The sequence below is a fragment of the Phascolarctos cinereus genome, unplaced genomic scaffold, assembly GCF_003287225.1.
Source record: "Phascolarctos cinereus isolate Bilbo 61053 unplaced genomic scaffold, phaCin_HiC Scaffold_3;HRSCAF=262, whole genome shotgun sequence".
In the NCBI taxonomy this organism is placed as follows: Eukaryota; Metazoa; Chordata; class Mammalia; order Diprotodontia; family Phascolarctidae; genus Phascolarctos; species Phascolarctos cinereus.
The window spans coordinates 50,849,056-50,875,252 of NW_027555736.1; the positions used below are offsets into that span (position 1 = coordinate 50,849,056).

At 45.0% G+C, this 26,197-nt stretch overlaps 1 protein-coding gene and 1 long non-coding RNA gene across 4 annotated transcripts in view; one reads left to right on the top strand and one right to left on the bottom strand.

Annotated features, from left to right (window-relative positions):
- CHST3 (carbohydrate sulfotransferase 3) overlaps positions 1-26,197 on the top strand; it is a 58,995-nt gene that overhangs the window by 1,621 nt on the left and 31,177 nt on the right. For all 3 annotated transcript variants that reach the window (XM_020994661.2, XM_020994660.2, XM_020994662.2), the window contains exon 2: positions 17-118. The gene's annotated coding sequence lies outside the window, so the exon portion shown is untranslated. The remainder of the gene's footprint in view (positions 1-16; positions 119-26,197) is intronic.
- On the bottom strand, positions 538-5,495 carry LOC144456257 (uncharacterized). Its single transcript, XR_013485182.1, has 2 exons — positions 4,762-5,495; positions 538-2,462 (listed from the first exon to the last, which is right to left on the bottom strand). It is a non-coding gene; the product is annotated as an uncharacterized LOC144456257 (long non-coding RNA).

Sequence of the window (26,197 nt, forward strand, 5' to 3'; positions counted from 1 at the left end):
CCTTTTGGTCCACCAGATTTAGAACTCCCCTGGAGTCTTGGCATCTACAGTCTCTGCTGTCTTGGTGGACAGATGCATTGCTGCAGGCCAGAGTGGGGCCTACAAACTCAGCTCTCCTGTGAGTATATTCTGAGCAGGAACTGGGAGGTGGGGTTCAGCAGAGGAAAGCTTAGTTAAGGTTTCCTGTTATCCAGTGTAGGTCCTGAAATCAATTGATGTGGGGATCTGGGGGAGAAGGGGAGAAGCATAAACAGGAAGACTTGACATGAGCATTTGTGTTTGAAATTATCCTTCAATTCATTCCTGTTCACACTCTTGGACACAGGGAAGGACCCTTTCATTGTGTGGCTAAAGTGGTAAAAAAAAAATGGTTGTTAGATAGGATGTCATTGTGGGATTCCAAAGTGCCCTACTATAGATTGGGGAGGGGAGCCCTCTATCTGGGAATTGTATACCAAAGTCAAAAGGCTACTCATTTCTTGTGATTTAGTTGCTGTGTGAGGATAGTTGAAAGAACACAGGGGTTAGAGTCAGAAGACCAGGGCTCACATTCTGGCTCAGCCATTTATTAGCTATCCAATTCAATAGGCATTTATTAAGCACCTACTGTATTCAAGACCAAAAAGAAGTCTTACTGTGAGGTGGGGACTACTTGTACACAGAAAAGTAAATACAAAATCAGTCAATAAGCATTTACTATATGCTTACTATGTGCCAGGCAAAAGGGTGCTTGATAAGCATAGAATCACTTGGTAGGGAACTAATATCTGGGGACATCAGGAAAAGTCTTGGAGTAAGTGGTACTTGAGCTGAGCCTTAAAGGAAGTTGGAGATTCCAAGAAACAGAGTTGAGAAAAGAGAGCATTGTAGGTATCGGGGACAGCCCAGGCAAAGGCGCAGAGGTAGGAGATGAATTGTTTTGAATAGAGAACACCAACTAAGCCAATTTAGCTGGAACACCAAGTGCATGAGGTGGGGAATAATGCGTAATAAGTCCAGAAAGATAGGTTGGCATCTGAGCCGATTGTAAAGGTCTTCAAATGTTGTGCGATCTTAAGCAAATCATCACCTCTCAGGGTGAAGTAAAATTTGAAGGTTGGGCTAGACATGGTAACCACTATGGAGGTATGTTGCCCTGTTAGGTAGGACAAACTCTAGAGACCAACCCCTACTGAGCCATGTCAGTTACGCACACAACTCCCACTGAGGCTGGGGAAGAATAGACTCTGTGTGTGTGTGTGTGTGCGCATGCCACAGAATTTCATGCAGGAGAGAGGCAGGAAGATATCGTTATTATTATCAATAGGACCCACCCATCCCTATCACTTCTTGGACTGATTTACTGATCCAGCAGGAGGAAAGGAATCGATCTCATTAGATCCACCCATATGCCCACTGGGTTTTAATGGAAGAGGGGTTTAGGTTGCTTTGTCTTAGAGGCAAGGTGCTATGTCAGTGTTTTCCAGTGTTTTCTCTAATTTGCAGTTTCATTGGTTCTGAAGAACTCTCATGTATAGCATATTCCCGTCACTGATGAAGACTGGCCACCTTTTCTAAATGAGCAGTTTTAGGAGCATTGCCTACGGGCACTATAAGGTTGGAAGTTGTCCAGGGTCAAGTGCCAGAGACAGACAGTCACTCCCTCTGGCCCTCCCTGCTGAAGACAAAATGACAGGAATGTCCCAGGAGGCTGCCACATCTGTATAGGGGCATCCAGCCCCACTACTGTAGGGCAGGGCAGGGGAGGAGGCAGGAAGGAGGTGCCTCGAGACAAGCCCGCATAGCTCTGGGGAACAAACAGACCCTGCATTGACTTCCATTCCCTGGAGCTCTTTCAGGAGGGGTTAGAAGAGTTTCTGAGAACCAGAAACATTCCTGCCTCAGGGACCCTGGGTGGCAGGCGATCTTAGGAGTGTTTCTTTCCTAACACTGGACCAGAGGCTCCCCAGATGTGTGGGAGGCTTGGGTAGGAAAATACAAGGAATTCAGCTCCCCTGACAAAGAATTGTTGGGCTTTGCTTGTAGTTGCAGGCACGTAAACCTGCCTTGGAGCTATAATTAGGAAGAGGCAAAATCTTCAGTCCTTGATGGAAATAGAGGCAGACTCATACCCACACCCGCTGGCAAAACCCAATTTCAGGGCATATTTTAGATCATCACTACTATCCCATTATCCCATTTATCCCAAAGCTGGAGAACTTTCTCACTTCTTTCTTTTCTTTCTTCTTTCTTTCTTTCTTTCTTTCTTTCTTTCTTTCTTTCTTTCTTTCTTTCAGGCAATCGGGGTTAAGTGACTTGCCCAGGGTCACACAGCTAGTAAGTGTCAAGTGTTTGAAGCCAGATGTACGCTCAGGTCCTCCTGGCTCCAAGGCTGGAGCTTTATCCACTGTGCCACCTAGCTGCTCCAAGCTTTCTCACTTCTTCAGAGGTACTCAACAGGTCCCAACAGCAGTTAAAAAGTCCTGATGTAAGAAGGAAGGAAGGAAGGAAGGAAGGAAGGAAGGAAGGAAGGAAGGAAGGAAGGAAGGAAGGAAGGAAGGAAGGAAGGAAGGAAGGAAGGAAGGAAGGAAGGGAGGGAGGAAGGAAGGAAGGAAGGAAGGAAGGAAAAAAGGGAGGGAGGGAAGGGAAGGGAAGGAGTGAAAAGAGGAAAAGGGAAGGGAAGGGAAGGAGAAAGGGTAGAAGGAAGAAAGGGAGGGAGGGAGGAAAGAAAGGAGGAAGGAAGGGAAGGGAAGGAGGGAAAAGAGAAAAAGAAAAAAGAAGGGAGGGAGGAGGAAACATTTATTAAGCATCTACTCTGTACCAGGCACTTTATAAATATTATCTCATTTGATCCTCACAACAACCCTGGAAAGTAGGTACTATTACTATTTCCATTTTACAGGTGAGGAAACTGAGGGAAGTAGAAATTAAGTGAATTGCCTGGGGTCGCACAGCTGGTAGTTGTCTAAGGCCAAACTTGAATTCAGGTCTTCCTGACTCTAGGCTGTACCCAATGTGCCACCTACAATCACAGGATTTTAAGCAGAAAAGGACCTTGGGGGTCCTTTGTTCACCCTAACTAGTAAGCATCAGAGGCAACATTTGACCCTACTAGCTCTAACTGTAAGTCCCATAACCCAGGTGCTACGCCAGGCTTTGTCGTCTGCACCAGCTGTGTGTAGGGAGCTCCCCATGCCACCCGCCGTCCCCACATCGCCTTTCTTTGCCAGCATAATATAGTAGCAAGAGCCGCCCTGGATGCAGAGTCGTGGGATAACAGATTTCGAGCTGGAAAGGACCTCAGAAGTCATCCAGTCTGACACTCTCATTTACAGATGAGGAAACTGGGGCCCAGAGAGGGGACTTGCCCAAAGTCAGACAGGCAGTATCAGAGCTAGGATTCAAACCCAGGTCCTCATATGCCAAATCCAGTGCTTTTCCACCACGCCACGCTGATACAGAAGACTTGAGTTCAAATCTACTACTTCCTAGCTGTGTGACTCTAGATAAGTTACTCTATCTCTCTAAGTGTGGCCTCATAAAAATGAGACCTATTGCTGCACCTGACAAGGTTATCTTGTAAATAGTACAGTCTGTTGTAAATGGAAGCTATTTTTGCCACTGGAGCCCCGGTTAAAAAGCAAATTGTGCTGAATCTGCTCTCAAGAGCCTACTGCGAGTTTTTGGTGTGAGCGTTTATACCTTAGAAATCCAAAAACTACAACTGGGACTCTATTTATTTTTGTTGTTGTTGTTGATTGTTTGGGCTTTCAAAAGTGACAGAGAAAATGTAAATCCTGCAGATTAAACTTAAAAGTGTGCCTGGGTACTTTTAATCCCCCCCGGAGGGCCACTTGTTAAACTTTTACCAGCATAGCTCTGGTTAAAAAAAAAAAAAGCACTAGACAGCCAGGGAAAGTCATGTCCCTAAAGTCATGTTTGAAGGCTTACTATAGAGGAGCGCGTTAACAAGCAGCTCCGTGTTTCCCTTCCCCATCCCCATCCCACTCCTCGTGAACTGTGGGAACCCAACTGTAAAGATATTCCAAGCCCTTCATGTCTCTCTCATTCCCTTCCAGAATGGGCATTAGCAGTGCTGCCCCAGCTGGCCCCCTAATGGAAGGGCCAGAAGAGAGCCGCTAACACCAGCTGTCTTGTTCTCTCATTGCAAATGGGATGGGTCAATATTTCTGGGACCTTAGGATGCCTAAAGAGAGTTTAGAAATGGAACCTCCCTTCAACCCCTGGACCCAGCCAAGGTCTTATCTTTTGACTCCGCAGCTGTTTTTACAAGCAAAGGGAGTCACAAACTGAATCTTCTTCCTCCTTTTTGGATGTCATAGATCTAATGTTGGAAGGGACAGCAGAGGACATCTGGTCCAGCTGCTTCATTTCATAGATAATGAAACTGAGGACTAGAGAAATTAAGTAACCTGATCAAGGTCACACAGGTAGTAAGCATCGGATATGAGAATCTAACCCTGCTCCTCTAACTGGAGTGAATATCCTTTTTAATTGTACCTTGCTATATGTACTTGGTTTTATGGGGCGTAAAGATAAGCAAATACAATTCATATCCCCAGGGAGTTCATCCACACCCCGATCTCTTCTGGCTGCTAGAGGGTAAGTCTGGAGATTAAGACTAACGCTTTATTTTATGTAGGTATCTTATGTAGGTGTCTTCCTTTCCTCTCCTCCCCTCCCTCCCCTCCCCTCTCCTTTCTCCTTTCTCCTTTCCCCCATCCACTGTCTCCTTCTTGGGCTTTATAACACACCACCTACCTTCCTTCTTTTCACAAAGGCTGCTTGTCTGTTCAGGAGGTTGACCTCTTTTCCAGTTCCCAGGGAATTTATCAAGGAGGGATCTGGAGGGCTCTCAGAAAAGGATTTGGAGGGAAAGTGTGGAAAAATAAACAAGCCAGTCCCAGCCTGACCTCCCCAAGTAAACAGTCTAGAGAAGAAAACCTCAGAGCCCAGCTTGGGAGTTCTGCACTTGGGTTCCAGTTCTCTTTTCTCTTGCTCCTCTCATCTTCAGACGGCCACCCTGAGAAGGGGCAAGTCCTTCTTCTTCTCTTCTTGTGACTCAGACTTCAGCCCCTCCGATTGGAAAATAGGATGCCCTGGCCAGTATGCTCAAGGCAGGAGACAAGGGGTGGAAATAGATGATGGGGATTTCTGGCCTTCTTGGTGGTCCGGGTAAGTCATCAAGAGCTCTCCCTTCCCGAGACAGACAGAGTTTGGTTTATTCCTTTGTTTGTGAGTTTGGCTTTGAAAGATTTGGGGGAAAGTTTTGTTTTCTCTTATTTTTTAAAATTCTGGTTTTGTGGAATCTAGAGAAGAATCGTTCTTTGGCCACACAGGCAAACATCTAAATGTTTCATAAAAGGTTGAGGTTGGAAGGGTGGAGAGATTAGAAAGCGTCTGAGTTTTCTTCAGTTGTGTCTTTTAAAGAGCTGGGGTAAGGAGTCATAGGAACGTAGAACTAAATCTGGAAGAAGCCTCAGAGACCATCTAGCCCAGCCCTTTCGATTTACATATGAGGAAACTGATGCCTAGGAAAGTTAAGTCTCTTGCCCAAGATCACACAGAATGGAGTCCCAGAGGCATTTATGAACGCAGGACCTCTGACCCCAAAGCCAGTGCTCTTTCTGCTGAACCAGGCTGACTCCTGAGAGAGTCTATCTCCAATTCAGGGGGCTGCTGACCCTACCTTCATTCACATTTCACATATTTCTGGAGTTGCTGTTGGACTCCCCATCTACGAGGGGCATGGCAGCCCGGGAGCCATTAGGACAAGAGAGAACATTCCCCATTTATCAGCATCTGACCTCCTCTGTCTGGCCTCTGGCAAAAGAATATAATGGAGTAACAACTGGAACCCCAACTCTCATGAAGACTCCCACTCTCCCACATTCCAGCTTTATGCAACTGGCGCAAGGTCCTGGACCTTTCAAAAACTCGCATGGGGAGCTCAGCCCTTCCCTAGAAAAAGAAAAGGAATTTGGCTCATTGGCTCTATTATCTGGTCTAAGGAACCCTGCTAAGCCCTAGTAAACCCAACTGTGGAAACTGCTGGACAGCCCCAGGTGTGGACTGTGGTAACAAAGGCAGCTCAAGCTGGAGGGAAAACCTCAGGGACCCCGCAGCCTTGTTGAACCAGAACGCCAGAATGCCTGGAATGGCCAATGCAGCCTGGCCCATCAGAGGTGTGGGGAGAGGAGCTTGGGGAGCAGAATAAGCACATACATACTCACCTCACTGATAGGCACACGTCTGCAGACATATGCTCACGCCTCCTTGCAGACACTGGTGTGTTCAGAGACCTGCAAATCCATCTATGATATTCACCAACATGGGCATATTCATAAACATTCGCACAGACTACTCAGTCCACAGAGTAGGAGAATAGAGAGATGAACACTCTCAGCCAGATATATTTGGGGCGAGGTGAATTGGATGCAACACTGGCTCTGAAAGGAGCCAGAGGTCTAAGGTTCAAATCCTGTCCATAATACTTAATACTTGTGTGACCCTGGGTAAATCACTCTACTTTGCTGGATCTTAGTTTCCTCATTTGTAAAATGGTGGGGGTGGGGGTTGGATTAGAAGACCTCTTCAGTCCCTCCCAGGGACTGGGATCTAGGATCTTGTGAATTGACATCAGTGTACGTGATCAATTAAGCTAGTATTTTTGAAGCTCTCAGGTGTGCAATGTTAGATGTATATAGCTATTCAGAATTCATAGGATCATAGATTCAGGATTGGGAGGGGCCTTAGATACTATGTAGTCCCCCCTCCCCACCTCCTATTTTATTTAAAACCTTAACATAAAGAAATGAAGGCTCAGAAATATTTTCCCCAAGAAGTTGTGCTATTGAAACACAGCTTGGACAATGTCAGGCAGAAAAAAAAGGATTATTTTCAAACAGAAAAAAAGGGTATTTAAATTAATCAATGCAGAGAGAGGCAGAATAGGGTAGGGTAGAGGTATCACATGGCCCAAACCAGATTGAAATGTAATTGGGAAATATTTAACAAAATAAATAAAGATAAAATCGATAATAACACATTTTAGAATTAAGTCAATATGTAGTCCATCAGGATCCTTATCTATGGGTTTAGTAGCCCCCAGTATCTGTTTGAGTTTGACACTACTGGTATTAGTGAATGGACAGAATGACTCAGAGTTCAGGAAGACCTGGATTCTAGCTCAGCCTCACTGGCTGTGTGACCCTGGGCAAGTCACAACCACTCAGTTCTCTAGGCAGTTTTTCTAAGATTATAAATTGCAGCACAGGTACCAACTTGCATCGGTAGAGGTGGTTTCCTTACTGGGTTTCCCCATACCAACAAAATAATAAGTCAGTTCTAAATGTATTTGTCGTTGCCACTGTCTAGTTGTTTTTCAGTTATGTTCTAGTCTTCATGACCTCTTTTGGGGTTTTCTTGGCAAAGATACCAGAGTGGTTTGCCATTTCCTTCTCTAGCTCATTTGACAAATGCAGAAACTGAGGCAAATAGAGTGGAAAGACTTGCCCAGGGTCACACAGCTAGTAAATATCTGAAGCTGGATATCAACTTAGGTCTTCCTGGCTCCAGGCTCAGAGTTCTATCTACTGTGCCACCTAGCTGCCCCTCTAAATGTATATAATAATGATTAAATTAAATTAACTAAGTCATTTGTGCAGCAAAGTATTCCAGATGTGTGTGTATACTAGGGGAAACAGCTTGAGAAGTCTCATTTACAAATGAGGAAACTGAGGCACTGAGCTGTGAATTGGCTTGCCCATGATCACACGCCTCATGAGTGTCTGAGCCAGGATTCAAGTTTCCCTTGACTCCACATCTAGTACATTAATCTGCTACTGAATGCTGCTTTGGGTTGGTCTACTTTTGTCTTCCACATTGGTGTTCACACATGTAAACATACATGCCCACACATGCCTGCTTCACACACAACTGAGCTTCGTCAGATCTGCTTTTCCTTCCCCCCTCTCATTCCCCTTCCCTCCTTTCTCATAGTCTACAAGGCTTCGAAATGCGCTAACATGTCCAACTCAGCCAGCTTGAGTGCAGGAAGTATGTTAGAAGCGAATGACTGATGTTTTCTTGCTTGTGTGATTTTGCCAGGAATTTCACAACTCCAGAGAACTGCAGCCCTGGTTTTCTAGGGTAAGGGACGACTAGGAAGGGCAAAGTGGGGCAGGGAGGAGGAGGGTCTGTGGTGGGGTAGAGTGGAGATGAAAGGAAGAAAGAAAGAGGCCCAGCCCTGAAGGGGTAAACGGTGGACATAGAAGGGATGGTAAGATTAGAAACCATGAGTCAGAAACTGAAAGCTAGCTTCTGGTTGAGGAAGAAAAAATGTCAGTAACCACAATTGATCTGCACATCCCCATCCCTTCCTTGGCCATTTCTAGAGATGTTATTCCTTTCCACATACCTCCTCCTCTCTCTCTCTCTCTCCTCTCTCTCTCTCTCTCTCTCTCTCTCTCTCTCTCTCTCTCTCTCTCTCGTATCAGAGGGAGAGGGACCGAAGGAGGGACCCAGAAAAGGTTTCTAAGAATTCTCTTATGTGATTGAAAGCAGACAGGAAGAATGAGCAGGCTACTGAGAAGATAAGTGTCTAAGATAGCAAGGAAACCTCTCTTATTTATGGCTAGACCCATATGGCTGGAGGAGATCTGGAGATCAGAAAGCTGGATCTGCCTGTGAAAGGGGGGACCACTAAGAGTAGGAAATGTTTACAAGTCAGGGCACTGCAAGAAGGAAGCCTGTGAAACTTAGCTTTTCCTGAGCCTGATTCAGGTGCCCCCTGGGTGACCCTGCCCCAAACGGCCTGAATCAATTTTCCAGTTGCATAGCCGAATCTTGTGCAAGACCTTCATTCTCTCATGTCTGCACCCAGAAGGATAAACCAAAGGAAATGGGATTAATTTGCAGGAGGAGTGGCTTAGGTCTGATGTATGGGGACCTGGGAGGGGTTGGGGAAAGAAAGTTTCTTCCAATTTAAATAAAAATCTACTGACCTTGGAAGACAAAAAGGCTAAAGGAGGGAATATGGTATTGTGGAAATAGTCCTGGCTTTGGAATCAGAGAACCCGAGTTCAAATCCTTCCTCTTATGTTTACTTCCTCTTATGTTTACCTTGGACAAATCACTTAACTTCCCTGTACATCTATTTAGAAAGACTTAATCCAGATTTTTTATTTCACCAATGTGTGGAATTCCTCATAGAAATTCCTTCCACCAATGCAGGTGGGTAAATGGGTGGGTAATTTATAGTTTTATAGAGCTTCATGGCTCACTGAGTGGTTAAATGCCTTGTCCATGGACACACAGTATGTGTCAGAAGCAAGACTTGAAGTCAGGTATTCCTGACTCCAAAGCCTATCCTCTAAACACTAAGCTAGGATGCATCTTTTACCATTAATTAACCGAAGATTAAATAGATTTAGGGGTGGGAAGGTCCTACAAAGAGTCTATGAGTGGGCAGTAGCTGACAGAGTCCACTCCCTTGCCTTGAATCTTGTTTACTTGCCACTATTCAGTGCATTTGCTTGCCACTGTCTGGTGCCATTTATGGGTGTAAATCAATTAAGAAATATTATTAGTTGGAAGGATTTAGCAGACATGGATATTGTATGTAAATACAGGGCTTTATGTATCTTTAGGGGAATCTCTGATAGCAATAATATAAAATTTCCCTGAAGAATTAGCAGAAGGCACCTTAGTCTGTTCTGGACCCCTTTCAGATTTGGGGGTCCCAAACTGTACAAGGGCTTCTTGTGCACTTAAAGTCAAGGCATCTGGAATATTGATAACCCAATTCATAGAGAAAGAAGGGACTTTAGAGGCAGTCTGGCGGAACACTCTCATTTTACAGATGGGGATATAGAGACCCAAAGGGATCTGACTTCCCACCCCTGCTGCCCACTATCTCACTCTTTTTTTTCCTTTTGCCTATGATAGAAGCCAAGGTCACACAGGGAATGACAGAAGTGCCCAGGCTATTTCCACTATACTGCCATGATGCTCTCCATACCAGCCTTTGTTCAAGTGATCTTGGTAGCTTAACTTGACTCTGGGTTGTTCAGACAGCATACCTTGGCTACCCATGTTCCTTGAGAAACTTTAAAGGTGATTCTTTTTCTCTCTTCTGTACTATGGGAAGGAAGTCTACCGGAAATAATATACTGTTCTTCATTTACAAAATGACATTATAAAACCACCACCCTCTGTTGGGTAAGCATTGCAGTCAGCTTTGAGTTGTGGGTTCTTGTTTTTTGGTGGGTTTTTTTGCTAAGGCAATTGGGGTTAAGTGACTTGCCCAGAGTCACACAGCTAAGTGAGTTATATGTCTGAGGTCAGATTTGAACTCAGGTCCTCCTGACTTCAGGGCTGGTGACATTGAGTTGTGTTTCTAGAAATAATGATGGGTTGTTCTGAGCCATCTATGCTCTTGGCTAGTTCCTCCATTCCATGGAATATTCAAGATATAGTCAGTGGTCCTGAAACATCACTGTGCCAAGTACAGGCATTCATAGGATTGGGAAGGAGAGTTGTGTGTGTTACACACTTGCATCTGTTCCTTGTTTTATGTCACAAATTAGAGGTGAAAGTCATTTAGAGGTCATCTAATCTCCTTTCTGACTTTCCAATAGGGAACTGAGACCCAGAGAGGTTAAGAGATTTGCTCAAGGTGGAGGAGGAGGAACTTTAGCCTCAGTGCTAGGGAGTCAGACTTGAAAACTCTTTGTAATCCTGCCTCAGACACTTCCTGTGTGACTGTGTAGAAGTAAGTCACTTAGCCTCTAGATCTCAGCTTCCTCTTTAAAATGATAAAAATAAAGGTGTTGGATTTGATGGCCCCTACAACATCTTCCAATTCTAAACGTCTGATCCTCAGATGCTTCGGCTCTCAGGCCAGTGGTTTTCTGATCGTACACCCTCTTGAGCTGGGTTTGAGCAAAGTGGAGATGGAACAAGACCACAGGAAGGAAGGGATGGCGATAAGTGCTCCGAAATTAGATCTCAGGTGGTTGTCACTGCGTCCTTTGGGGGGAAATTGATCTCATTCAATCCTACCTTCCTTCCATTCTCCCTGGCAAACTTTGTGGCAGCAGGAATTTCCCAGCCAGTGAGGTGGCTTCTGCTCCCCACTCTACTGGCTGTCAATCCGTGGAGGGAGCTAGCCCCTTCTTTCATGTCTTCCAAGCCTTCTTGCTCCTCTTTTGCAGCTGTCATCTGTGACAGGTGACATCCATCTTGCACGCCTTTGGTACTAATGCATTCCTCGGCCCCACCCGTGCCCATGCCCCTAAGAGCTGAGGCCTGGAACTTTCTGGAACGGGAGTGTGACAGGAGAAAGAGGGCTAGATAACCAAGCTGGGGCTCTCCTTACAAAGAGGCTGTGAGAGGAGCAGGGATGGAAGGGAGCTAAATGGTGCGTTGGCCCATATACAGTTTTCAGTGTTCTGCAGCATTTCGTTCAGGGGCAGGGAAAGTGGGAGAAATCTGAGCCCATGTTAGGATTTGGGTTGGCCATTGAAGTCACCTCAGGCTGCCGGCCAGCTTGGGATTCCAATTCTATTTAGAAAAGTGATTGTTTGAGCTGCGCACAGCTGTAGGCTGCAGGCTGCAACATGTTGCTAAGGATGGCATGCATATCAGAAATGCAGTGAATAGGTATCCTTGAGGAGCTCTGGGATCAGAAAGAGAGGTGGGCAGGTCATGTAGCCAGAAAGGGGGGAGACAGAGGAACAGCCTGAGGGTTGGACTGCATGGGACTCCTGGAATGTAAAAAGGCCCAGACATTCTTAACCTCGAGCACATGAACATCTCATTTTAATATTTTGATAACTGAGTTTCAATATAACTGGTTTCCTTTGTAGTTCTATGTATTTTAATTTTTGCGAGGCAATTGGGATTAGGTGACTTGCCCAGAGGCACACAGCTAGTAAGGGTGATTTGTCTGACGCTGAATTTGAACTCCGGTCCTCCTGACTCTGGGGCCAGTGCTCTATCCACCGTGCCACCTAGCTGCCCCAGTGGCGCTCTTTTTAAAGCGCTTTCGTTGTTGTTTAGTCGTGTCCAGTTCTTCCTGCCCCTGTGGTCATACTGTCCATGGGGTTTTCTTAGGAAAGATCCTAGAGTGGTTTGCCATTTCTTTCTGAAGCAGATTAAGGCAAACAGAAGTTAAGTGACTTTCCAGGGTCACACAGATAGTAAGTGTCTGAAGTTGGATTTGAACTCAGGTCTTCCTGACTCTAGGCCCAGCACTCTATCCATTGATCCACCTAGCTGCCTCTTTAAAGCACTTTGCAAGCCTCAAAGGACTATATCAGAGCTGACTGTCTCCAAACCATTATCTTTGCTCCCCTGAGGGATGCATAGGTAAGAAATGTTGATCTAAAGTGCCTTCCTTCAGCCATATGCTATGACTCACTCAGATTCCTGGTATTTCTATTGGTATTACCACAGCAAAAGTGATACCAACTTCAGGAAAGATCTGTGATTTCTTCAGCCTGGAGCAATCCAGTGGCCAGTCAACAGCCCTGCTATGAGCTGGTAGATAAATCCTCCCAAGTTGCCTGAGATACTAAGCACATAGAAATGAAGTGGCCTATCCAGGACCACACAGCTAGCAGATGCCAGAGATGGAATTTGAACTCATAACTCTCTGACTCCGAGCCCAGCACCCTAGCCGTTATGTACTCCCCTCCCAGCTTCATACACTTGTGTGTTTATAAATCCAAGACTAAGACGAACAAGGGTAGACCTTTAGTGTGAGAATGGAACTCACAAATGGAACTCAGAGGTTGGATTTGAACCCAGGTCTTTCTGCCTCCAATACCATCATGAATCTGACCCACTAGGCTATTGTCTTTACATTATTAATGATGGCACACAATTTTATAGTAGGGATCTGGTGACAATGAACTTTACAAACATTGTCTCATTGGATACTTGAAATAATACAATGAAGTCAAATCAGCCAGCATTATTAAGTCCCAACTGTGTGCCAGGCACTATACCAAGTACTGGGGATGCAAAGGAAGGCAAAAAACAATCCCTGCTCTCAAGGAGTTCACAGTCTAATGTGAGTATCACTGTCGCCATTTTACAGGTAAGAACGCTGAGGCTCAGTGGGGATGAGTGGTTTTCACACACATCTAGGTGAATCTGGGACTCAACACCATAGGGAGTGCTCCCCTTTCTGGGAAAGCATTGGGGGATTGCCACTATTGCCCTTCCAAGGGGTAATACAGCCGCATGCCTGTACAGGTCCTGAGCCACCATATGTAGCGTTCTCCTGATGGCTTGGCTTGGCTTCCATGATGAGCTTGCCCAGCTTCCCTCCTCCTTCTCCTTCTCTTCTAAATGGCCAAGGATGGAGGGGGGCAGGAAAGCTGACAAGGTAAACTCTTCCTCATCCATGCACATGCAGCACTATGTCTGTGACCCTGAGCAAGTCTCAACCTCTGTGCCTCAGTTTTCTCATCTGTAAAATGAGGATAAGAACATCTTTCTTGTAAGGATCAAAGGAGATCATAAGATCATAGATTCTGAGCTTGAAGGCACTTCAAAAGTCATCGAGGCCAACCCCCTTGTTTTACAGATGACCAGAGAGGTAAGTGAATTACCCAAGATCATACAGATAGTAAGAGTTAGAAATAAGATTTGAACCTGGGTCTTCTGTCTACAGAGATGGTGCTCTTCTTAAAACACTTTCATTGTTGTTGTTGTGTCCAATTCTTCCTGACCCTGTGGTAGCACTGTCCATGGGGTTTTCTTAGCAAAGATACTGGTGGCTTAAGGAAAACAAAAGTTAAGTGATCTTTTGTAGGGCTGGAGAGAAAGCATATTCAAGCAGAAAGAAAGCCCAAGCTGTCAACCTGGCCTGGTCTGAATCCAATCTCAGACACTAGCTTGTTCTGTGATCACAGGCAAGACACCTAAACTCTCCTAGCCTCAGATTACTCATCTGTAAGATGAGGGCAATGATTAGAAGGGTTGTTGACTGGTAATAGTGGAAGGATTGCTCCAGGCTAACGAATCACAGAGCCTTCCTGAAGGCAGCACCACTATTAATATGGTATCACTGGTTGCAACAGCAATAGAAATACCACAGGTCTGAGAGAGTCGTGTATGCATCACAGGGTTGTTGTGACATATGAAGTTTTTGCAAACCTGTGTAAACAATGATGGTGACAATTGAGTTGGAGACTTGTCTCCACCATTGTGTGACTGTGTGGAGGTTATTTAATGTCCCTCCTGTAAAACAAGGAAATTGAACAAGATGTCCCCAGGTCTCCTTATCAAGCTGAAAGCCGTACTCCTATCCAATGGCTTACTGAGTCCTTGCTTCATGTAAGGCCTTATATTAGGCACAAAGAAATAGGAATCTGAGGACTTGTCTTCAAAGAGCTTATAGTCTAGTTAAAGCTGGCAATTTCAACTGACATGATAAGATAACTGAACGAACATACCAGCCCATGTATGGTGAGCTCCAGCAGGAATGCTGAGGAGGCAGAGCTCCCAGTGAGCTGGTATTCTCAGAGGTTAGTGTTAGCCCATGAACAAATCTGTCCTTCTTGTTCAGCATTGTATCTGACTCTTTGTGAGCCTTTTGGGGGTTTTCTTGGTAGAAATGCTGGAGTGGTTTGCTATTTCCTCCTCCAGCTCATTTTACCGATGAGGAAACTGAGGCAAACAGGGTTAAGTGACTTACCCAGGGTCATACAGCTGGTAAGTGTCTGAGGCCAGATTTGAACTCAGGAAGATGAGTTTTCCTGATTTCAAGCCTAGTGCTCTATTCACTACACCACCATGCTGCCCCCTAATCATTTAGGACTAACTTTTGAAGGTTTATCAGGTTGGAAAGTCCTGATCTAAACATGTGTGTACATTAAGGTACATGCCTGTTAATGTCTGGGTTATGTTCAAAACTGAGAAACTTGGACAACTTAGCAAAGCAATTTTTTTAAATGGACTTAATCCCATATAGGGGCTTTTTTGTCCATCAAAGCAGTTTTTAATCATGAATTTACTTCCCCCTGTTACCCAGAATGCTTCTGAACTGTCCTTTTCTCCACTTCCAATTCATTTGCTGGAGGAATGAGAATTCATTAACATTTTATCTAGGCACAACAACTGGGAATCTGCAGGACTGAGCATTATGGCAAAACCAAACAAAAATGCACTATTTTACTATCTATTGTTTGGAATTATCAGGGCCTCCCTGATTCCCCATGGAGGATTTTGAAAGCTGACGGAAATTTAGGACTCTGGAGCTCTTAGGAGTGTGGGATCACAGAATTTAAGCTGGAAGGGGCCATGACTGCCCACTGAGGAAACTGAGGAGGAAAGAGATGAAGAACTTGTCCAACGTCCCCCCCCCCCATACATAGGAGTAATCCGTAGGGCTGGTGCCTTCCTATCTGATGACATTAAAATGCTGTATCTCTTTTCCCAGGGACGTCCCTGGAGGCTGTTCCCCCTCTCCAGTTTTCCAGCAGGAAAATCCATCTCCATGAGTGTTCAGGACTATGGAGGGTGAGGTAGCTAGCACAGGAACAGGTGCAGGGCTAACACAGTTTTCTGTGCCTACAGCCTGCCATCCTTGCTTAGGTCTGTGACATGCTCCGGTTTGAGAGAAGGATCATGGGATCAGAGATTTAGAAGGAGGAAAGGACCTTAGTTAGAGATAGATCATATGAGCCAAACCCTCTTTTTCATACATAAGGAAGTGGAGATTCAGAGAAATAAGTGAGCTGGCTGTGGTCATGCCGCTAACATCAGAACCCAGGTCCCCTGCCTCCATATCCCAGGTTGCTTCTCCATAAGGCTACTTTAAGGGCCGAAAAAAGACACCTTGTCCTGTCTGGCACAAGGGACTAAAGGCAGGTGGTTTCTATAATTCATCAATTCCTATACATATTTTCTCACTTGGAGAGCAGTTCCCCCCGACCCAACCCCCTTTCCAAGTTACCCTTTCCAATGCACCTTAAGAACTTTCAGTAACTCAAAGGTGCCAGGGGCTGGTTAAATACCACAGGAGGCCAAAAGCTAGTTGACCTTTCAGCCCTCAGGGTGTAATAGGGTGAGATGACCTCCCTGAAGAAAATTCCAAGGAAGCCAGCTCACTAAGGCAGTGTCCAGAGGCTCTGGTCATAGCCTATCCCTCACCCCGGAAAAAGTCCAAGCAGTACAAGATATACAGTGGGACTCTGGGCCCAGATACAATGCTCTCACAGAGTCTCCTCTGCTCAGTGATTTTCGGAGCTCTGTGTCCAGTACAAGGGGATAGGCCTAGATGGTTTTACAAGGAGCGTGTTTCCTGAACAGAGACAGAATGCTGACTCCATAGAATGGAAAGTGCTGAGCTTAGATTCACGGCCTGTTCGCCTGCAGGCACACACAGTAAGGCCCTCTCTTACCTGAGAATCAGATAAATGTTAGAAATTTAAAGAGGCCTTAAAACCCCAGATGGGAAAACTCTCAAGGTAATGTAGCCAGTGGCAGATCCAGGACTGACTGGGCAGGGAGGATGGTGTAAGGGAGAGTTTCCACTGGTAAAATCTAAAAATAGAATATTTTTTTAAATTAAATTTTTTTTTAGCAAAAATCTATTTTTCTCCCCTGTCCCTATTATTGGGGGAAAAAAAGAAAAAAGAAAAGAAAAAAACCATACAAAATATGCACGGTCAAATAAATAAATTCCTCCATTTGCCATGTCCAAAAAATATATGTCTCATTCTGCACCTGAGTCTCTCCTCTCTCAAGAGTTGAAGGTCTTGCCCCTCATCAGCTCTCAAGAATCATGGCGGGGGGTGGGGTGGGGAGGCAGCTAGGTGCGCAGTGGATAGAACACCGGCCCTGAAGTCAGAAGGACCTGAGTTCAAATCTGGCCTGAGACTAAACACTTGACACTTATTAGCTGTGTGACCCTGGGCAAGTCACTTAACCCCAATTGCCAAAAAAAAAAAGAATCACGGCTGGTCTTCATGTTGATCAGTGTTCTTTCACTGCAGTCTGCCTTTATGGTAATATATATGTTCTGTATCTCTTTGGGGAGTGTTCCATAACTAATACACCATTACCCCTGTGAGGCCTCTCCAACAGAGGCTATGGGCAAGACCAGAAGGCCTAGTTTTGAATCCCAGCTCTACCACTTACTCTTTTGGGAGGAGCCTGGGCCTCCCTATATTGTCCAGGCTGGATGTGCCGCTGACCCTCCCCCTGGTGATCAGCATAGAAGCTTTGACCTGGGCTGGTTCTCTTCTTTGTAGATAGCCTGGTGGCCACCCCTGACTGCAGCCTACTAGCTCAGAACTTCTGACCTCAAGTGATTCCTAGCCTTAGTCTCCCCAGCAGCAAGGGCATCTAGCTGGCACAGTGGATAGGGTGCTGGGTCTGGAGTCAGGAAAACTCATTTGGGATGAGTTCACATCTTGCCTCAAACATTTACTAGCTGTGTGTCCCTGGGCAAGTCACTTAACCCTGTTTGCCTCAGTTTCCTCATCTGTAAAATGAGCTGGAGAAGGTCATGGCAAATCACTCCAGTGTCTTTGCTAAGAAGACTTCAAATGGGGTCACAGAGAGTTAGACACGACTGAACAACGACTATTTACTTTCAGTAATTGTGTAACCTTGGGCAAGACACTTAACTTCTGGAACCTCAGTTTCCATATCTACCAAATTAGGATAATTCTGCCTGCCCTACCTTCCTCACAGAATTGCTGAGAAAATGAAATGAGAAAACAGTTGTAAAGCATTTTGGTACAGTGCCACAGAAATAGAAATAGAAATGGCTGCTATTATTATTATAAAGAAAGATTTGTCTGTATTTACTGTCCCTCAGATTCCAACTCAGTGGAAAGCCAGAGCCTTGGATCACCTGGGGAAAAAGTTTTTAAAAAGAAAGAAAGAAAGAAAGAAAAGCAGTACAGGAAAGGAGCCTATTTATGCTACACAGTTTGCATTTCCAATTTTGCCCTTTTAGTGGGTGGGAGGGGGGTGAGGGAAAGCAGGGCGCAGTGTACCTAGCCAGCCCTGAGCAGAGATGGTTGACCCCAGGTGGGTTTCACTGGTTTCAGAGACCTGACTCAGCCTTCCTGTCCTTATAAGCTAGCCTCTTTCCACGTACTTACTTACTTACTAGCACCCTCCTCCCAAGGCTGGCCAAATCATCAACTGATGATGGGGTTCCTTGAGATCAGGGGACAGGCAGTCCCCACTCCCAACACCACACGTAGGCACACAGCCCCCTGCCCCACTCCCAGCCCAGGGCAAGGGCCCCCTCTCCTGACCTCATCAGACCAGCTCCCAGGCTGGTGGTTAAAAATTGCTCATTTAGGAGCCGGCCCTCAGCTGGGAGCAGCTTACCGGAGAAGGGGAGTGTTAAATAGTGTACAGAGACCCTCTGTTCCCATTAACAATGGCCCATTTATGACTTAATTCTGCCCTATGGTCCCCGTGAGCTCTGAATGGACTTCTAGGAAAACAGGAATGGCAGTCTCCCCCCCCCCCTTGCCCCATACACACCTCAGGCAGCAGTGTTGCTGTGAGGATGGGGTCTAGCTCCCCATCCTTAAATCTTTGGAAAGTTCCTTCTGTCTCCTTCGCCTTGTGCTGGCTTTTTTTTTAAATTAATTTATTTTGATTTATCAACAATCACTTCCATGAGCTTTTGAGTTTTAAATTTTTCTCCCTCACCCTCCCCGCCTCCCTTCCCAAGACAGTGTGCAATCTGATATAGGCTATACACATACATTCCTATTAAACATATTTTCACATTAGTGCTGGCTTTTTTTTAATGCTTTTGACAGCAGCAAGGAGCAGAAGTTGATCACTGCCAGAGTGTTAGCTCACTCCTAACAGCATGGCCTCTTAGAGGGGTCTCAGGAGCAGGAAAAGTGACTGATTAGGTTTTTTTCATCTCAGTTTCTTCAATCAACTGTCAAATATCAGTTGAATGCCTGCTACACACAAGACCCTATGCTACATGAGCTGAGGCATACAAAGGTCATTAAGGAAAAGACCTGGTCCCTGAGCCCACTAGGGTAGGGCAAATGGGGTTTTGCCTCAGGGTGCCAACATTTAGAAAGCATTGATTAGATCGTAAGGTCCTTCCTTAAATTGTAAACCCCTAGTGGTCAGGAACTGTTTTTTGCCTCTTTTTGTATCCCCAGAGCTTATCACAGTGCCTGGCACACAGTAGTACTTAATAAATGTTTGATTGAAAGCACACTCAGCAGACAGAAACAAATGAGCTCATCAATTAGCAAAAATAATTAGTTAAAATAGGAAACTACCTTCCTTCCCCATCATGGCCCCATCTCAGGTGAGCTCAGGCCTGCCTAGGGCAGTGACTCCCCCAGTAATAATTCTTGTGGGAGCTCTCCCTTTGGGGCCTCGCCTCTCCCCTAGGACTCCTCTCCACTATCCCCTGCTCAGCTGCTGGTGGTATTTCTAAGCCTGGCAGAGGAATTCCCCATTAGCATTCTGCCCAGCCCTCAGGATACTTAAAGCCTAGCTGGGGAGATAAGATGGATACCCACAAAAAGATAAATAAAAGTACAAGTCAGTATATGGTAGGCATCCAATGAAGATCACATTCAGGAAGCATCAGTTCAGGAGAATGAGAGATTGGAAGGAAGGGGTTCAAATGTCAGGGAGTGAAATCTTCAGGAGGAAGTAAACTTGGGTAGGATTTAGATAGGTGGAGAGGAGGGAACTTGCAGTGTAAAGAGGGGCATTGCAAGCACAGGTATTGATGAGTCAATCAATAAGTATTGATTAAGTGCCTGCTATGTGCCAGGCACTGGGAATATGAAAAGGACATACATTTAGAGCTATTCAGAATTGGATTGACTGCCTCAGGAGGTAACTAGTTCCCCAAATCTAGAAGTCTTCAAGCCAAGTCAAAAGCATTCACTAAGCATCATGCTAGTGCTATAGAAAACAGGGAATTGACCTGATGTCACTGGTACAGAGAACTCCTGGATGAGGCCAATAAGATGTATAGCGTTAACTAGGGGTGGGGAACCTGCAGCCTTGAGGGCACATGTGGCCCTCTAGGTCCTCAAGTGTGGCCCTTTGCCTGAATCCAAACTTCACGGAACAAATCCCCTTATGAAAGGATTTGTTCTGTAAAACTTGGACTCAGTCAAAAGGTGTCAAACTCAAAAAGAAATGATCCCTGCATGCTGCATATCGACTTAGAAAGCCATAAATTAATATTATCTATGGTGTACTTTTATTTATTTAATTTTAAAAATTATTTCTATTTCTTTTGTTAAACATTTCCCAATTGCATTTATATATATATATATAATTTATTTATTTTTAGTTTTCAACATTTACTTCCACAAGATTTTGAATTCCATATTTTCACCCCATTTTGCCCCTCCCCCCACCCCAAGATGGCATGCATTCTGAATACCCCTTCCCCCAGTCTGCCCTCCCTTCTATCTCCCCCCCCCCTTTTATCCCCTTCTCCTTCTATTTTCTTGTAGGGCAGGATAGATTTCTGTACCTCATTTTCTGTATTTCTTATTTCCCAGTTGCATGTGGAAACTTTTTTTTTAAACATGTGTTTTTAAAACTTTGGGTTCCAAATTTTCTCCCTCCCACCCCACCCACCCTCATTGAAAAGGCAAGCAAGTCAATACAGGCCATACATATGCAGTTATGCAAAACATTTCCATAGTAGACATGTTGTGAAAAACTAACTCTATTTCCCTTAATCCTATCCTGCCCCCCATTTATTCTATTCTTTCTTTTGACCCTGTCCCTCCTCAGAAGTACTTCTTCTGATTACCCCTTTCCCAATCTGCCCTTCTCTCTCATCCCCTGCTCTCTTGTCCCCTTCTCCCTATTTTCCTGTAGGGTAAGACAGATTTCCATACCCAATTGAGTGTGTATGTTATTCCCTCCTTAAGCCAAATCCTATGAGAATAAGATTCCTCATTTCCTCTCACCTTCCCCTGTTTCCCCTCCACTGTAAGACCTTTTCTTGTCTGTTTTGTGAAGATAATGTACCCCATTCTACCTCTCCCTTTCTCCTTCTCTAGTATAATCCTCTCTCACCCTTAATTTTATTCTCCAGATATCACCCCTTCATCTTCAACTCACCCTGTGCCCTCTATCTATCTATCTATCTATCTATCTATCTATCTATCTATCTATCTATCTATATACATACATATAATTTTTCCCTCCAACTACCCTAATACTGACAAAGGTCTCATGAGTTATAAATATCATCTTTCCATGCAGGAATGTAAACAGTTCAGCCTTAATAAGTCTCTTATGATTTCTCTTTCCTGTTTACCTCTTCATGTTCCACTTGAGTCTTGTATTTGAAAGTCAAATTTTCTATTCAGCTCTGGTCTTTTCATCAAGAATGCTTGAAAGTCCTCTATTTCACTGAATGACCATTTTTTCCCCTGAAGGATTATACTCAGTTTTGCTGGGTAGGTGATTCTTGGTTGTAATCCTATCTCCTTTGCCTCCGGAATATTATATTCCATGCCCTGCGGTCCCTTAATATAGAAGCTGCTATATCTTGTGTTATCCTGATTGTGTTTCCACAATACTTGAATTTTTCTTTCTGGCTGCTTGCAATATTTTCTCCTTGACCTGGGAACTCTGGAATTTGGCTACAATATTCTTAGGAGTTTTCCTTTGGGGATCTCTTTCAGGAGAGATCGGTGGATTCTTTCAATTTCTATTTTGCCCTCTGGTTCTAAAATATCAGGGCAGTTTTCCTTGATAATTTCTTGAAAGATGATGTCTAGGCTCTTTTTTTGATCATGGCTTTCAGATAGTCCAATAATTTTTTAAATTCTCTCTCCTGGATCTATTTTCCAGGTCAGTTGTTTTTCCAATGAGATATTTCACATTGTTTTCTAATTTTTCATTCTTTTGGATTTGTTCTACTATGTCGTGATTTCTCATAAAGTCACTGTCTTCCAATTGCTCTATTCTAATTTTTAAGGAAGTATTTTCTTCAGTAAGGTTTTGGACTTCCTTTTTCCATTTGGCCAATTTTGCTTTTTAGGGCATTCTTATCCTCACTGGCTTTTTGGACCTCTTTTGCCATTTGGGTTAGGCTATTTTTTAAGGTGTTATTTTCTTCAGTATTTTTTTGGGTCTCCTTTAGCAAGCTGTTGACTTGTTTTTCATGATTTTCTTGTATCACTCTCATTTCTCTTCCCAGTTTTTCCTCTACTTCCCTTACTTGCTTCTCAAAATCCCTTTTGAGCTCTTCCAAGGCCTGGGACTGATTCATATTTTTCTTGGAGGCTTTGGATGTAGGAGCTTTGACTTTGTTGTCTTCTTCTGGTTGTATGTTTTGATCTTCTTTTTCACCGAAGTAAGATAATATAGTCTGACTCTTTTTGCAAAGTTTGCTCATGATCCCGGCCAATTACTTGAGTTATAAACTCTTTGTTAAGGTAGGGGTCTGTTTCCAATGTGGAGAATGTACTGTCCCAAGCTTCGGGGGTTTGTATAGCTGTTTTCAGAGGTACTTGTAGGGACCTGTAAATTTTCAGTTCTTCCTGGCCTGAGCTCTGGTCTTTGAGTGACCGGCCACAAGCAGTCTTTTCTCTCTTGGAACTGTGAGGAGGGTTTCCTGTCCACAGCCACTACAAGCTCCACCCTGCCAGCGTTCCTCCTCACCCCAGGACCGCCACCTGGAACTGTGACCCAGATCCAAGCATGGGCAAAGCAGGAGATCCCTGCAATCCCCCTCTGATCAGCCTCTTGATTCCCCCTCAGTCAGTGGGCCGGAAGCTCAGGACACAGCCACCGCCCCGGCACCCACCCTCTGCACTCTGCGCTCTGGAACTGGCTCTGACCCAGCTCTTCTCTCACTGCAAAAACAGACTTTTCCCACTGACCTTCTAAGTTGTCTTTGGCGTTTGTGGATTGAGGAGTCTGGAAACCGCCACAGCCGCCTGTGATTCGTTCCTCTGAGGCCTGATCCAGGTTCGCTGAGGCCTACGAGCCCACTCCGAACTGCCGTCCTCTCCCCAACGGGCTCAATATGCCTTTCCAATCAACCATCCAGGCTCTTGGGCTGGAAATTTGTTTTACTCTGTCTTTTTGTGGGTTCTGCTGCTTTAGAATTTGTTTAGAGCCATTTTTTTACGGGTATTTGGAGGGGTTTGGGGGAGAGCTCAAGCAAATCACTGCTTTCATGCCACCATCTTGGCTCCACCCCCCCCATTGCATTTTAATATGGCTTGGTGATTATACTACATGGGGACTGTGGGCCCCCAAATTTGACACCTCTGAGACCACTGAGAGGTTAAGGGACTTGCCCAGGGTCACACAGCTAGTGTATGTCAGAAGTTGGACTTGAAGGCAGGTCTTCCCTGCTCCAAGGCCAGCTCTCTGATCACCACCCCTCAGGGATACAAAGGCAAAATGGAAATAGGCCATGCCCTCAGCTAGCTTATATTCTATTCACTCAAGCAAAGACTGAATGACTCCTTGTCATGTCTGTGCCAGAAGGGATTGGTACAAGTGTGGGTTGAACTAGATGCCTTCTGAGGTCTCTTCCAGCTCTGAAATGCTGTGTTGGGGAGGGGAGAGGCAATTATGGTAATTCAACAAACATTTATTAAGCACCTACTGCATGTAGAGCACACTACTAGGCCTTGGGAAAGATACAGACACTGTTCCTGCCCTCATAGAGCTTATGATCTAGTCGGGGAATGAGACAAATAATTGGAATACAGGAGAGGCGCACCTTAACAAATAAGTATATGAAACCTAATGGGGAGAAGACTAGGGCAATAAGGAAGGCTGCCTGGAACATGTGGAACATATGGAGCTATACTTTAAAGGCTGGGTAGGAATTCAATAGGGCGGCTAGGGAGCGCCCTAGTGCACAGAGCACCAGGCTTGGAGTCAGAAAGACTCATCTTCCTGAGTTCAAATCTGGCCTCAGACACTTACTAGCTGTGTGACCCTGGGCAAGTCACTTAATCCTGTTTGCCCCAGTTTTCTCATCTGTAAAATGAGCTAGAGATAGAAATGGCAAACCACTCCAAGATCTTTCTAAGAAAATTCCAAATAGAGTCATGGAGAGTCAGATATGATTGAAAAATGACTGAAAAACAACAAGGAATCCAACAGGCTGAGCAGGGAGAGGGGACAGGCTAGGCACAGGGAGCATCATGACCAAAGACCTGGGCATACAAGATGCACTCAGGGGGTGTCTGGAGTGTAGGATTCAAGCAGGGAAGCAAAATGAGAAAGACTGAAAAGGTAGGGGTAGGTACTGCACTCTAGAGGTCCTTGAATAGAAGGCTAAGGAATTTCACCTTTTCTCACCAGGCAACAGGATAACGGGGCCAGTTTGGCTGAAAAGGATGGTTTTTGTAAGGGAGCGGTGGAAAGGCAGGTGGATGCTAGATTGTGGTGACCTTCGATGACAAGCTAAGAATTTTGGTCTTTCTCATAGATAATGAGGCCAGTGGGTTCCTAATATGGCTCCTGTTTCATCTAATTAAGTGCTAGACCCAGAGTCAGGAAAAGCTGGTTTCAAATCTCATCTCTGATGCGGCCTGAATAACCTGAGGAAAGCCTCTGCGGGCCTTACTTTCCTCATCTAGAAAATGAGGAGCATAGACTAAAGGACCTTGAAGCTGTGTCCCAGCTCTACATCCGTGTAGGAGCCTAAGATTCAGTTTATTGAAACCTGTTCAAAGCATTTTCACCTATGCCCCATGGAAGAATTTGAGCTTAGAAACTGAGCCCCTTAAAGACTCAGACAAGAAGCAAGATTTCTTTTTTTGGCTGAGAACACCTAGAACCGACTCAGAGAACATTCCTACTGATTGTAGGAATTCTCTGTCTTGGAGAGGTAGGGGTGGTGTAATGCATTGAGGGTTGCTTTCAGAGTCAGTAAGACCTAGATTTAAGTTCTCCCTATGAAAGATACTGACTGTGTGACCCGGGGCAAGTCACTTAACCTCTGAGTACCCATAGGCCACTCTCTAAGTCACAGAGCAGATCTACACTGATGCAGCTCACTAGAACCTGACTCAGTTCAACTGGGCTCACCAGGCCTCATAAAATCACAAGTCTAGCGTTTATATTTTTGAAAGCCTTCCTTGGTGTAATTCAATATGGGGGCCCGTTTTAAGTGAGTCACTTTGTAGGCAAAGTGATGCTTCAAACTAGGTCCCAGAAGTTTCCTGAGTACTTATTCTCAATCTCCCCCTGCCAGGATTGCCCCATTGGTACTCCTCCCTGATGTGTGACTCACGATTTGTCCTTGCCAGCCTTGATTCTGAGCCCTGAAAGTAGTTTAACATCCACTCCAGCAGCAGCAACACGCAGCCTGTTTGCTTCAGTTATGTCAGCCTAGATTTGTCTGACAAGTGGAGGAGGAGAGCTGTCCAAACCTGTCTTCTCAGAGGATGTTGAAAAGCAGTGACCTTAACCATCAACCAGCTAAAGAGAGGTGGAGGAACCCATCCAAGGTTACAGAGCTGAAAACAACATCACAAGGGGTGGAAATGGGAAATGGCCAGGATGGGGACAAGTGCTAGTCCTGAATTCCAAGGAGCCACCTGGGGAAGGGGGTTAACTCGCTGGGGGATGAGGGGATTGACCACTGGTGTGCCAAGTGACTCAGGCAAGATGGCAGCCAGTGGTCAGCCCTGGGCTGGGCTATTAGTCAAAGGACTAAAACAGGATGGTGAGGGCTTAGCAGTAATCTATTCACAATTTTATCATGAAATGATGTTGGGTGGGGCAACATCAAGGGGAATATTGTCTGTGTGTTGACTCATGTTTGTGAGAAAACCCCAAAACCGTTTTAGAAAGAAATTTATTTCTTCACTTGGCAGGGGACAGCAAGACAGAAAGAGTGGGAGGTTTACATTATATAGGATTTAAACAAAGGCTCCTTAAGGCGGACCCCCAAATATGCAGTTAAGCAATTTTACAGAGAGGGCAACTTGAAAGCAAGGTTGATTGAGATGGATGTTGGTAAGTATAGACATTCAATAAAATTTGGGTCAAAACTCAAGTTTGGGTGGCTCCAAAACAAAACCTGGATGAGAATACCTAAAATATAAATATTTCGGGTGGATCTATGACTTGGGGGAACCCTAAATTCTTTGTAACCATCCCCAGAATTATTGGAGAGTTAATGAGGTCAGGGCAACATTCTGGGTTCAATCTCTAGTCA